General features: G+C 43.6%; 1 long non-coding RNA gene and 9 other non-coding genes across 13 annotated transcripts; all 10 read left to right on the top strand.

Moving 5' to 3' along the window:
* The first annotated feature begins 248 nt into the window (after nucleotides 1-248).
* Nucleotides 249-12,649, top strand: LOC141992192 (uncharacterized). 4 transcript variants are annotated; one of them, XR_012640545.1, is made up of 14 exons: nucleotides 249-298; nucleotides 2,004-2,051; nucleotides 2,886-2,908; nucleotides 3,213-3,258; nucleotides 3,739-3,767; nucleotides 4,706-4,828; nucleotides 6,442-6,467; nucleotides 6,952-6,994; nucleotides 7,564-7,591; nucleotides 8,163-8,212; nucleotides 9,225-9,265; nucleotides 10,519-10,572; nucleotides 11,811-11,852; nucleotides 12,072-12,649. It is a non-coding gene; the product is annotated as an uncharacterized LOC141992192 (long non-coding RNA). The 4 variants fall into 4 exon arrangements; XR_012640546.1 differs by having other exon boundaries at nucleotides 270-298; nucleotides 2,889-2,908; XR_012640547.1 differs by having other exon boundaries at nucleotides 281-298; nucleotides 2,004-2,036.
* Nucleotides 1,480-1,557, top strand: LOC141993088 (small nucleolar RNA SNORD74). The gene has a single exon (XR_012640782.1). It is a non-coding gene; the product is annotated as a small nucleolar RNA SNORD74 (small nucleolar RNA).
* Nucleotides 2,741-2,807, top strand: LOC141993039 (small nucleolar RNA SNORD75). Its single transcript, XR_012640735.1, has one exon. It is a non-coding gene; the product is annotated as a small nucleolar RNA SNORD75 (small nucleolar RNA).
* On the top strand, nucleotides 3,572-3,655 carry LOC141993032 (small nucleolar RNA snR60/Z15/Z230/Z193/J17). The gene has a single exon (XR_012640728.1). It is a non-coding gene; the product is annotated as a small nucleolar RNA snR60/Z15/Z230/Z193/J17 (small nucleolar RNA).
* Nucleotides 3,978-4,065, top strand: LOC141993033 (small nucleolar RNA snR60/Z15/Z230/Z193/J17). The gene has a single exon (XR_012640729.1). It is a non-coding gene; the product is annotated as a small nucleolar RNA snR60/Z15/Z230/Z193/J17 (small nucleolar RNA).
* On the top strand, nucleotides 6,811-6,875 carry LOC141993089 (small nucleolar RNA SNORD44). The gene has a single exon (XR_012640783.1). It is a non-coding gene; the product is annotated as a small nucleolar RNA SNORD44 (small nucleolar RNA).
* LOC141993038 (small nucleolar RNA SNORD78) lies at nucleotides 7,385-7,445 on the top strand. Its single transcript, XR_012640734.1, has one exon. It is a non-coding gene; the product is annotated as a small nucleolar RNA SNORD78 (small nucleolar RNA).
* LOC141993086 (small nucleolar RNA SNORD47) lies at nucleotides 7,656-7,731 on the top strand. The gene has a single exon (XR_012640781.1). It is a non-coding gene; the product is annotated as a small nucleolar RNA SNORD47 (small nucleolar RNA).
* Nucleotides 9,085-9,152, top strand: LOC141993040 (small nucleolar RNA SNORD75). The gene has a single exon (XR_012640736.1). It is a non-coding gene; the product is annotated as a small nucleolar RNA SNORD75 (small nucleolar RNA).
* On the top strand, nucleotides 10,358-10,437 carry LOC141993076 (small nucleolar RNA SNORD79). Its single transcript, XR_012640769.1, has one exon. It is a non-coding gene; the product is annotated as a small nucleolar RNA SNORD79 (small nucleolar RNA).
* Nucleotides 12,650-13,547: the final 898 nt, after the last annotated feature.

Here is a 13,547-nt window from a genome sequence, read left to right as displayed (position 1 = left end):
CCCCCCCTCTCCTAGTTCGTATCCCCCCGCCCCCCCGGTGGCCCGGTAAGGAGCGGCCGCGCGTCATGTGACCACGCCCATTGCAATGCGGCCGCCATGGCTCTTTGGGGGTGGAGCCTGGCTTCCGTCATCGCCATTGCTCTGTGGGTAGATCCTATGAGAATAGTGTTGCGGGGACCATGATTGCCGATGCACTGTCACGTGACAGCGTGTCGAGGCGGACATATATACCGCCGGCACCGCCTCCCTCCTTCCTTTTGCTGAGCGGGCCCGGGCGGGGAGGTGGCGGTGCGGCTGGGTGAGTATCACGCGCCTTTAGGCCGCTTTGGCAGCTCGATGCTGATCAGTGCCGACGCCATCGCGGTCCATGGGCGGTGTGGCCCCTCTGTTGGAGGGGCTTTGCCGCCGATGGATGCGGGCTGAGGAGGATGGAGGTGGATTGTTCCCCCCCCCCGCCCCGCCTTGTGTGAGATCCTGCTCCTTGGGGGGCGCGAAGCTTAGGAGGCTTCATTGATGTTAATTGGGGGCCCGTGAGGTCTGGGCAGGCTGGCGCACCAACCTCCCTACGGCCCCGGGTCAGCCTAACGCTTCGCTGAAGGAGGAGCGTTGTATGCTGGGGGTTGTAGAGAGTGCCCTTGCGCTTTGCTAAACTGGCGTAGGGACGGCTTTGGTGGGCTCCGACTTTGAGGCCATCAGAGGCGCACTGCATTGTAGGGTCTTGGTTTGGACTATGGGGCTGCACGTGGTGCAGTGCCAGGAGAGCTGGACTTTGCCCTTAGCATCCCCGTCTGGGAGGGTCTTCAGTAGAGCCTCAAGTGACTCTAGAGCAGTGGTTTTCAACGTATGGTTTGTAGGTGGTGCCTAAGATTTCCAGATTTCAAAATGTTTTATGTTGCTGCAAATGAAAAACGCCTGCTTTAGAGAAAAGCCTGCTACTAGACTGGTAAAAGCAAGTCTTTTGTGTGGGGGACAGTCCTTGGTTCTCAAAAGGTAGCCCATTGGTTTTCCTAAAGCTGTTCAGACACAGGATTTCTAGGCCTGAGCTCTATGAACGAGCAACTTGTAGGAATAGATCAAAAATAGTGTTGTGGCCCCGTTCCTCTATTTTATAGTCATGTGTAGGCTCATAGTAGATCACCAGAGGTTGCTGTAGCTTGGGTGCCCATTGCTAGCTTCTCAGTAGGAAGTAGCTGGGGGAGTGATTGGCCTTCTTTCCAGCCCATGTGGTAAAGGTTGAGATGGAACTGGAAAGATGTAGCATCGGTGTAGTTGGAAGGTGGAACGCCCCTAGAGTAAGTTGGAAAGAATACCTGAACATTGCATGAGAATACCTAGTGGAAAGTGTTGAATCTCTCCTACTGTATGTAGGAGAGCAAGCAAGTCTGTACAAGCATGGTTTTTCCTTAATAGTTACCAGGCCCAGATATCCTTTTTTTTTTTTAATGGGATAGTGTCCTGTCTCAGTGCAACTTGCCCTCATGTACATGCACATGATGAAAACCATGTTGGTAGGGACATCTGAGAGTATGATGAATACCAACATCTCTGAGCTGGACATGGGGTGACTTCATCGCTGGGCAATGACATAAATAGTTTGGAGGTAGTATGTTCTAGTCCCGTTTAGACAGGCAAAATCAAATTGTATTAGTGATTGCCTGAGTGTAACTAGGTGCTGTATAAAGTTGTAAATGCATTGGAGAAGGAATGGTGGGTAATCATTAATGCCCGGGGGGGGAGGGGGTTGGATTTTCTTGGGAAAAAACCATCTAGTTGGCATTAACTGGCCCTTTTAATAGTCTGAGACCTAACAATAGTGCCTGCAGAGCAGGTTTAAGTGAATTTGTCGTGCAGTGTGTGCTGTAGCCGTTCTGGAATGCTTGCTTTGGAGTCCTATTCTTGCACCTTTTGTCAACCTGACATAACGTTTTTGGACTATCTAGGTAGCCTTTTTTCTGAGACTGAGGAAATTATGTAACATATACATTATATCTTTCTGTTTTTAGCCATGATACATCAAGCAAGTTCTTCCCTCACTGGTAACTATAAAACTGGTAGGAACTGCTTTTTAAATGTAGGGTTTAATTGGGGACCAAATACTACACCTCTACTCTGATAGAACATGAATCCAGATATTACGCGGTAAAGCAGTGCTTTGGGGGGTGGGGCTGCGCACTCCAGTGGATCTATGCAAGTTCAATATAACACGGTTTCACCTATAATGTGGTGAGATTTATAAGCACCTGGCTCCTGAGGACAGCGTTATATCGGGGTAGAGGTGTATCTGGCCTAATACAGGTCCATTTGAAGATGTCTGGCTTGACTATTCTTAAGAAATCTGGAGTGCCTGCTGATCTCTGGAGATGCAGGGCCAGTGTTGTTCCATGAATCTTCCAATTGCTGTTTATATAGTAAGTTGCTCTTAATTGGCCCTCTTCTGGGGTTGTATGGGCAATCCCTCACCCTGCTGTGGGTGAAGAACACCATTCTTTCTCGAGGCTTTATTTAATATCTCCCTTCAATCAGTCTAAAGAGATACTCCATTCTGCAGTTGTTCTCCTTCCCTCCACTAGTAACACTTCTGCATCCTTGGAGGTCATCTGAAGGGGCTAAACAATGGCTTGATTTTTGGGACAGGACACTGGCTCACATTCTGACTTTTAGGACAATCACTTCAGATGCGTTTTCTTCATATAGGCCTATAACAAAAGGTGTTGAGTGAAAGATTGCTATTAAACTGAACAGCCAATGATGCTTTAAAGATAAGAGTAGTGGACAGAAGTGATTTCTGAGAACTCTATTCTGAGGCTTTATTCAGTGCCTGTTATCTTTGATCTCAGACTTTGTTTTACCAGTGCCTGATTTGGTTTCTTTGTTTCTTTTGTTAGCAGACCTGATGCCACTTGCTAAGGTAAAATCCTGTTTAATTTTTTGCATCATAAATGAGAAACAAAGTTACTTAAAGATAACTAAATGTAAATTACAGTCTAGATGCCTTATTTTTTAATCCGATCGGTACGCTAACTAAACATTTCCAGCAGCCAAATACCAGACTTTCCTCTTGTGCCACAATGATGACACTTATTTGCTACTCTTGACCAAGAGAATGATGAGCGCTCAACCACCTGTATTTCAAACTGAGGCACAATGCTGTTGGGAACAATTTCATCTACTGATGTCTGAACCTGCTTCAAAACTCTCCTCTCTTTTCTCAGGATTTAATGGAGGAAGTTGGAAGCCCCATAGAAGGAAGGTTCTCTGGTAAGAAACAGAATAACTCCTCTTGGAAAAACATCTCTATGGTCCATTCATGAGTTTCTCCTTCCTTTATGGAGCTGAGGCAGTGCAATAGCAAGGATGGTTATGGAACATGTTTGGAGTTCTGTCTGCTTAATACAGTAGAATAAGTCTCTAACTCTTGCTGTTACTCTGAGGCTCTTGGATTGTCTTCTCTGTTTGAGTAGCTTTCTCTAGAGCATCTTTTCATTCAGAGCCACTCCCACCTATTGTTAGATCACACTAATTAAACCAAACTCCTTATTAGAAAAATAGCTTAGAATCAGTCTCACCAAAGCCGATACAGTGATGACAACATAGTTCAGCAGAATGCACAGTGACGAACACAAGCTTTGTCTTTCGCTCCTATCTGATGTATCTGGCTATCATGTGATCCTCCCCCGTACATAATTAGAAATGCTAAAATGGTAATGGTGCCTAATTTTTCCTTTTCTCTTCATGTAGGCCTGAAAGGTGAATCCTGATGATGATAGGTAAGTCATTAATCCTGACCTGGGCAGGTTGTTCCTCTGGCAAAAACTGCTGATTAAAAGTGATATTTGGCTAGTAAATAGTGTCTGGGGAAGAAATCAACTCTAAAGAAGTGGCTTATTTTTGGGATGCCCAAGTCTTTCATGCACCTCAGACAAGGAAGTAACTTGACTTGCTTTGTATTTTCAACTGCCGTTCACTCTTATCTCCAGTGGAGGCTGTATATGATGATAACATAGTTCAGCAGATGGTCTATGAAGAACATGCTGTACTGTCTTTCGCTCCTATCTGAAGCATCCTCCAGTTGCTTGTGATTTACTCTGGCAGCTAGTTCGCATGGAAAGCAGGGCTCATAAATGTGCTCTCCCCTTGTCTACCAAAAAGTGCTCTGAAGAGTGGCTTAGGCAAAAAATTTTCCTAGTCTTCTCTAGTAACTGGATTAGAGAAACTCTCAAGGGGTGGGGTGGGGGAGAGAGTCAGTTCCCACAAATGAACCTAGAAAAGGTGAAGCACAGACTATATTAGGAATAACTTGGTGCAGAACTTATTTTTGTGCTTGGATACTATTGGGTGTCCTAAAATGCATTAGATCAAATGGCTTGGTTTAATACACTTCTGAAGTTGATGGATGTGCAGTTAGCTATACAGGAAATGCTATGTAAAGCCACTTCGCCACTCTGTTTTGACCATTAAACTAGAACAGTTAGCATAGTAACACTACAAATCTATCTAAGCACTTAAAGATAAGACACTTAAGTGTGTCTACACGACAGCGTAGAAAAAACTTGTCTGTAGATACTCCACTTCAGAGGTCGTGGTTAAGTTGACAATCTTTTTTTAATCGATCTAGCTGCATCTGCACTGGGAGTTAGGTCAAGTGCTCCAGTAATACTCATATCTCTGGTTATTTATTGTATGGTAAATGTCTCTTCTTTTACAGGCTGTGTTAAACAGATTGGCTTTGGATGACCACCTGCCTGATCTGTGGAGATGATGATTCAACTTGAGCACAGTTCCATATTGTTTGCAGGGAGAGTAGAGCACAGGACACTTCACACAAAAGGTAACTTTGAAGGACACACTTTCTAGTGTAAATACTACATATTCCACACTGTCCTGCAGTCATCCATTGAATCTGCTTTACTCTTGCTTTGCTTCTGTCCTATTGATTGTTTGAATGTTGGCAGTAGGAAACCTTGAGCTTTAAAGTGGAGTGAAGCCAGGAAGGGGAAAATATATGGAACAAACAAGAAATGTAGTATATGAGGTTGATCTAATAGCATCTGATCCTATTAGACAATTTTCACTAGGACTCCTCAAATGTTTACAACGAATATTCTTATAGTATTAAACTTGCTGTACAGTGGGGCAGAAATCCTAAAACTGAACCAAAACTTGGAGTACTAGGTTTAATTCTTGACTCTGCCATACGCTCCTTCAGTATTGGGTAACTTGCTTCATCTCCCGATGCCTCGTTTCTCCATTTTTATGGATGGAGAATAATTTTTGCTTGTTGAAAATGTAAGCAGTTCAGAACAGGGACTGTTTATGGTGCCTAAACACTCCCTGGTAGATCAATGTTTTTAGCAAGCTGATTTGCATTGTACAGTCATATGGTGTACAACTCTCCTTTAAAATGAAGCAGGCGTAGCTTTAGGGGAAGTGGCCACATCAGTATTTTAATCTGGCAACTAGGTTTAATTAGGCTAGGTGCAGAGTACTTCTTTCCCAAGCCCTAACCATTTTATCCTGCTGTAACATTTGAAGTTAACTTACTATTGACTAATTGTGGGAACTGTCTGTTTTTAAAATCTTTGTCCATAAGACTAAGAGGCAGCTCTAACAGACAAGAGTTGCAGAGGAAGACACTGACAGATGCAAGAAGCTGTTAAGTTAGGGTTTGCTCCAGAGGGAGCCCTGTCCATCTTTATTAGGGTGGTGGGCTGATGTAATCTAGGCCTCCAGGCTTGTCGTCTTCACTGCAGAGTTAATTTAGGGGCCACACCTGAGTAAGACCCTTCCTGTTCACATACAGCCCTGTGGCCTGAGAGGTACTTTACACTCAAGAGAGCTGGCCTGTCCGAGGGTATACCCTGATGCCCTGAGTGCTGCTTATCTCCTTGCTTTGCAGTCAAGATTTGGCTAAACCAGCTGAGTGCTGATAACCATCCAGTGCCTTCCCATAACTTCCACCCTAAGTGCTCAGGACAGACAGGTTCTCCAACAACTCACTATGAACAAATCATAGCCATGGGATATGCACCCAAAAGTCCTAGCAACACACAAATGCAGCACCAGTGTGAACCAGTAACTCAAGATACAGCTTTGTAGTTTGGCTGCTTGCACCCAGTTTAAGCCAACATAGGAGATCAGCAGTTGGGTCTAGCACCCGAGTTAACCTCATCAATGAGGAGACCTATCCAGGAAGGGGGCAGTAAAATAGTTCCTTGAGGGTCTCCTAGGATTGGTGCAGGATTCTTAGGCGAGTACCCATCTCCTACATTAGAGAGGATGTCATGTGTAATGGAAAACAGGCTGTCTCTGTACTGTAGATGATGATGAATCAGGTCTCTGATCCTAATGAGGATAAAATTGACTAAACTCTGATACAGTTGTATAATTAAATACTATAGAAACTTATTATGAGCCCCAGCTAATACCAGCTTTCTCTTGCAGGCTTCCAAGGGGTGCTTGGGTATCCTGTAAGTACTATATTTTTAACTTCATGGAAATAACAGAGTAACTAGAGATGGGAAAGGGATGGGTCTAGAGTATGCCTCTAAAATAATGAGGTTCTAGCTATAAAATCTGTTAAAGTAGCTAGAAATATCAATGCTGGTAGTTTGTTGCACATCACATCCTAAAATAGAAGGATGGGGGGAGAACTGGCAAAGAGCCCAACACTAACAACTTAGCCCACGTAGCAAACATGTACAGCTCCCATTGACATGAGAGAACTGTTTCTCATCTGCTACTCCACCATGGCCTATCCTCACCACACAGATTTTAGTTAAAAACCGATTGTTGCCCAGTCCATGCAAGCAGCCTGTATGATGAGGTGCAAATAGACTGACGCAATCATGGAGGTCTGTAATTAGCTCTATCTGACTTTGGGCATCTGGCTTGGATTTTCCTGTTTCATGGTTGATTGTCTCTGGGTTGTCCTGACACTCTGCTTCATTCCAGGACTGGGGTGACTTGGATGTACGGAGTGCTGCTATTAGCAGTGGTAAGTAATCAGTCTGCTTAGTTTTGCTTTGGTTTTAACTTGGCTATTGACCTAATGTAATAAATTGTTCGGTTCCCTGCTACAGTCTGGTGACCAGATGCTCGCATCTAAGGGTCTCATGCAGTATGGTGGAAATCATACTAAAGTTCTTAAAGTAGAATTCCTGTGAGGTTTCCTGGTTCGTCCTTTTCCTTTTTCTGCCACAAGATTTCAGGTACTGCTAGCCTGCAGGGCTCACTTAAGGATAATCCAAGAGTGCTTCACCAGAGACTTAATGCTTTGTTTGATACCTGTGGATAAACCGCTACAGTGGATTTTGAAGACTTTTGTGTTCTAGGGAATCGTGGAATGTTGTAGGCTAATCCACATAGCAGCTGTCTCCTACAGGGTTTATAATGATGAGAAATGTCTGACCTGAAAACAGTATGTGGACTACTTTATTACTGAAAGACCCTGTAAATGAAATAATACAGAACTAAAGACACTATTTTACTTTATGCAGAATTGCTTCCTTTTTACTCATGGAGAGCTGCCCAAAAGAAACTAATGCTCTCACTTCTGCTTGTTAGGTCCTGGCCCTGTCTTGAATAAACTTGGGTGAGTATGTATTTTTGTTTGGACCAATCAGTTGTTAACTTGCAGCTAGTAGGAGCATTGTTGTAACCAGTGATGAAATTAGATTCTGCCAAATGAATGTCCATGATATTACTCCTTTCCGTTCCATTTACTCTGAGGTTACATTCTTGCTCTGTCAAAGTTAGAAATGGGAAAGGGAGTGTCCTCTAAACTTAGACTGGCCCACTGAAGCTTGGAGTTGAGGGGATTTTAAAAATGTGCTGAATACATGGAGTGTATTGTGGGTTCTCAACTGTTTAACTTGTCCCTTTTGCTCTAAAGGTTACCCATTTCAATGACACTTACGTCTGGATGAACATCTCTCAGATGACAGGGTCTGAAACCTCTACTGCTTAGGATGGGCCAAGGAATGATCTGTTCACACCCTTAAATGATTAAATTAACCAAGCTTTTAAAAAGCTGGTTCATACTTCACTTGGTCACTTCTGCTAGTCTTCCACACTGTAGATCGAGAGGAAATTTATAGTCTACCTAGTTTGGGTTACTAACTCACGTTATAGTACACTTTAAACAACTTTCTTTCCCCCATAAGCATTAATATTAGAAGATGACGGATGATCAGGACAGCATTTCAAGTGAGAGGTTTGTGTCTTACTCTGTTCCTTTGTGGGTTATATGTGACAAAACCAGCTGGGTTTTAATCCTGTCAAAGTAACTGCATTGTGTGATGGAACCAACCTTTCATTGTTGTGCTTGTGTGAAGCTCAGTGGCTTCACTTGAATACTGTAGTTTTAAACTCTGGTCCTAGAAACAGACATATACTGTTGTCAAACTCTACCACTATCAAGCATGTGGAGATTTGTGGTAGGTGTGCCTCTAAACAATTAAGGAGCAAGCCCTTGTTCCAACTGTAAGATACTAGGGCTTTCAAAAACACTCAATTTTAGCCCAGCAGTGTTCCCACTATAGTCAGTGGGGGAAAAACTCCCATTAACTTAAATGAGAGCAGAGGGGGGCCAACACAGAGCACTCACAAAAGATGTTAATAGGCTTGTATGGTGGGACTTACCCATCTTGAGATGCTCCTAAACATTCTTCTGTTTTGAATACGCCTCCTGCACCCACTTTAACACTTGTACCACAGAAGCAATATGGGAGTAGCTTTCAAAAAGCTTAAATTCCTACAATAGCACTTTGGGTCACTCTGTGCAAAATGGTGATGGCAACTCTTGCAGTAGGGTATTTCATGGGGTGAATGTTTACCCACTTTCAGGGATGAAATGACTAAAACTGCATAGTACACATTTGTGCAGAACCTTGGGCTCCTGGGCCCTAGCCACTGGACCACAGTGATGTGACTCCTTCAGACTGATGAGTCGAAGCACAGCACTTGGAATCCAGATTAAAATCTACTAGGATGCCTCCCCTGAAGCTGTATGATATCGGTTCCCTTCCCTTTTGCTTTCCTTTACAACTGAACAAACAGTGACGCTTGGCTTGGGGCTAGAATTAAAGCCTGTGATGACTTAGATTATAAGAGTAGTGGACAGAACAGGTTTCTGAAAACTTCACTCTGAGGCTTTGAAACTAGTAGTATGTCTGCAGGTGGAGCAAAGAATGACTTGTAACATCTGAATTTTTTTCCCCCTCCAGAACTGGAGCGCACACCTGGAAAAAAGGATCACTTTGCTGAGGTAACTCTTCACTTGAACTTGGAGTAGATTCTTCACTCTAGATCTCTGGCTGCCAGTGGAAGCACACACTATGCTAATATGTGCATTGAATGAACTGTTTGCAGGCATTATGAGCTGCTCTGCTTTTTAGAGTTGGGTTCTGGCAACTGTCCAGAGCTGGGAATGGGTGGCAGCCAATGGATCACTTGATTATCTGTTCTGTTCATTCCCTCTGAAGCACCTGCCATTGGCCACAGTCGGAAAACCAGATATTGGGCTAGATCAGTGATTCTCTAACTTTTGAATTGGTGACCCCTTTCACACACAGCCTCTGAGTGCGATTCCCCCCTTATAAGTTGAAAACACATGTTAAAATATTTAACATGATTATAAAAGCTGGAGGCAAAGCAGGGTTTGGGGGTGGAGGCTGACAGCTCACAACTTCTCATGTAATAACCTCATGACCCCACCCCATTTGAAAACCCTGAGGTTAGATGGGCCTTTAGTCTGACCCAGTATGGCTGTTATGTAAATGCTAAAGCCACGCAGCTCTCTGCACAGACCCAAAGCCATAGTGGACTGTAGATGTTTGAGAATGTAGGGCTGAGGCTTTGCTGCTTATGGATGTCTGTAATATAAGTATAAAGAGGTGAAACTTCCTTCTAGTCTCATGACTAAAAATGACCACACAAAAGAATTACCAGACATGACTTGATATGGTAAGTTGGCTGTTGCATTTATCTGACATGTCAATTATGAAAATGATATTCTAAGATGCCTCTTCCACTTCAGTTTTATGAAACCTCCACTCTTACAATTGACCAACCTCACTGCTAGTTCATCACCAACTCTAAAAAGCAGAGACATCCCAGAATAAGTCACACCCAACCCAACATCATTTCTCCATCTCTTTTATATGGTTTGACCTAATATTTGTTTTCATATGCTAGCTGTCTCAGAGGCAGGTTGGAATTAGGGTTGTGTGCTGCAGTGTGACTTTCAGCTCTCTATACTGAGGGTGAGAGCGTATTGTTTAGCTCCAGCGGCATTGAAGAAAACTGTTCCACTGCTGACTATAAAGTATATTGGTGAAATGCTGGGGGTGTGTGTGTGTACTGTTAATGATGATTTTGTTGTAAACAATGGGAATCTCTCTGAAAGAGAATGAGGAGGAGTTTTATGCTGAAACAGTACAGAACTTCAAGCTGTCTCTACTAAGAATCAGATTCTACCAACCAGAACCTGTTGGTAAAAACTGAATTATTATCTTACAGAGTAAAGCTGGTCAAACATTTTGTGAAGCAGTCGGCCCACTGCCTGCCTGAGAGGTAAGGATAAAGCAGAGTACTGGGAGCTTATTTTAAAGATCAAGGTGACTCAGGCTTAGATTTTTGGAATCTCTTCTTGAGGGTCCATTGGACTGTCTGACTCCAGTGCAGTTTAGTGAGGAGTTACTGAAACCTAGTGCTGAGACAGATCTGCTTTGCATATATTTGACCATACCTGCCAGCTCCCATGACACTCTTCCTTGTGTTAATCCTGCAGTTCCTGTTCACCAGTGGGGATGTCAGGAGAATTCTGACTCTCTCACCAGCAGAAATGGTCAGTTAGTTCTTTATGCAGAATCATTATTAGAAAACAGCTCGACTTCCATGGCTGACCATTAGAAGGACAGTATCTGTCTTGCTTCCATTAAAGCTAATGGGAGCAGGAATGGGCCCCTTCTGCTGGTGACAGTAATAAAGTCTGATCACTACAGTCAGACAAAGCTTAAAGCCCATTTTAGTCACATTCTACCTTGGAGTAACTCTGAATCAAAGCACTGCTTTAAAGCAAGCACATCTTAGTCTGTCACTAACTTCATGCTCCCACTTTGTGGGAGAGGTAACAGAGGGATAACAGCCTGAAACTAAACACCCCAGTGAATGAAAGTGCTATTAAGCTGATAGTGATAACAGTTCAGCAGAATACACAGTGATTAACACAGCTTTGTCTCTATCTGATGTATCTGGCTACACCTGAATCCTGACATTAAAGGGCTCTTGTGGTCTTAAGTGACTACATGAAAATAGCACCTTCTTGTTCCACATTACCTGCTCCTCGGGGGCAGTTAGTATGTCCACCTGAAGCATAACTTGCCCATGGATGGTTGAGGGCAGAATTCTATAATCAGGGGCAGTGGCTTGGCCTGCAGAACCTCTGTGGGGTGTGTGTAAGGAGAACCTTTTATAAAGGACCTATCCTGGTGTTGAGCCTTGTAGGTCCAGTCAAACGCTGTGACATGATATAAAAATACATCTGGCTTTGCTCAGGAAGGTTCCTTTGCAAAACTAAGATCCAGTTGTACAGGTCTGCTAGCAGTTAAGGTCATCAGACTGTTGCACTTGCATTTTTACAGTGCAGGTTCTAAAATGCAGATGGAAAAGGGCACTTGTAACCACTGAGTAAATTTGATTCTGCCAAATGAGTTCCAGTGCTGTAAACCATTTCTATTCCACTCTTGCTGAGGTGGTGCTACTGATGGGAGAACTCTTAATTAATGTCCATTTTCCTTCCCTCTCTTTAGGGAGCAAGACTGATTTGAATGGACAGTTGAGGAACCAGAAAGGTGGGGTATCACTTTACTCACATTGCTCCAACACTTAACAGTGAAATGCTGCTTTGATCCCTTTGCTGGAATGGAGAGATGATGATTACAGCCTTAGCTTGAACTCTCTCTCTGATGAGTGATGGAAAATCTAAGGTCTGATCTGTTCCTGTCAGTAAATCTATTGTGCTTCAGAGTTCAGTGCTTCACCCTATAACAGTTTTTTGTCTCTCCTTGCAGTGTGAGCAGTCTCTGGATACACATTCTGATGTCTTAAGTTTTGCCCCCAGAAGACAGTGCCCTTGCTTCTGAGGTGCTTGGGCATAGCCATGGAGGGGCCGGAGTCAATCCTGCAGCAGTGGGTGTGTCAAGCTGAAGGGAAGCAGTCTCTCTGCCACCCCATTTAGACTAAAAGTTTGGCCTGGAGTCCTTGTGCCACAGTCCTGCCTGCACTCAGAGCCTACCAGGACCATTTAAGGGGCTTGCAAGCATGTTGAAAGGGTGGATGCAGCAGTGCCAGGATCCTTGCTGTGTTCTACCCTTGCCACAATAGGTGATGTCTTCTGGATGAAGAGTCCTCTACAAATTTGTGCAGAAAAGATTTAAGTTCAGAATGTCTCGCAGAAACATGTTACAAGTGGGGCAACCTTGACACACACACTTTGGTCTCTTCTTAAATATCCAATTAAGAAACTAGACCTGCTCTGAACCTGAACTTTTTTGACATATGTGCTTTTTAACCAGCACTAAGTAGACTTTAGCAGTAAAATAACAGCTGTCTAAGAAATGTGCTAAAATAAACTCATCAGAAATGACTAGTCTGGAGTAGTTCTGTGTATTATGTATGAGTTCAAAGTCTCAATGCGGGTTTTCTTTAAAATAGAATGCACCCTGAACTTAAAACGGTTTTAGGTCTAACCCTGTAGACTCCCTGCTATCAGTCTGGAACTGATGTGAATGTAAACAACCTGGGTAACTAACCCAGTTAGTACAGCACTTTCAGTACAGAAGGAGGAAAAAATCTGAAAAGGAAATGGGCTTAAAAATAAGATGAGCTTGACTCACTTCAGTAGTAGTATGTGCTATTTGGGTAACTTGAGTTACATTCCACATCCAGCTGCTTCCACCTCTTTGCCGCAATTGGCAAATGTGCGTGCTGTTAGTGTCCTCTCACTAGCACTGCTACTACGGGAGGGGGATAGCCATGAACATGAGGTGATTTGTTCACATCCCTCCCTTAGTGATAGCCTAATTCAGATCTACTGCTTTTAAAAGTGCCTGTGGGCTAAAGCAAAACTCGAACTGATTATACTTAGTGTGAACAAACTGACTGGGTTGATGCACTCTTTGGCACAGACCTGTGTACAGTATCTAGCACAATAGAGCCCTGTTCTAGGGACTCTAGCTGCTACTATAATATTGATCCAGTCTCTAGCCAAGGCCCCCTGGCTGCTGCAAATTGACAGGCCAGCATGAAGCTCTACAAGCAGCTCCGGAAGAGACACAGCAGATCTTCAACAGAGCTTTGCGAGGCATAGGTGCTGCCACAGCTCCTGACTTGAAGTCGTTTCCATCACCTAGGGTTTACTATTTGGTTCAATGTCTCTCGCCGCCCCCACTATAAAAATTGTTCCAGTGGTTTGACACCCTGTGTTCACATATAAAACACAGCACAGGAGCAGAAGATATTTATTTTTTTGCTCCTAAATATCATTG

Source organism: Natator depressus, chromosome 8 (genome assembly GCF_965152275.1).
Source record: "Natator depressus isolate rNatDep1 chromosome 8, rNatDep2.hap1, whole genome shotgun sequence".
Classification (NCBI taxonomy): Eukaryota; Metazoa; Chordata; order Testudines; family Cheloniidae; genus Natator; species Natator depressus.
This window is presented reverse-complemented; position numbering and strand designations above follow the sequence as displayed.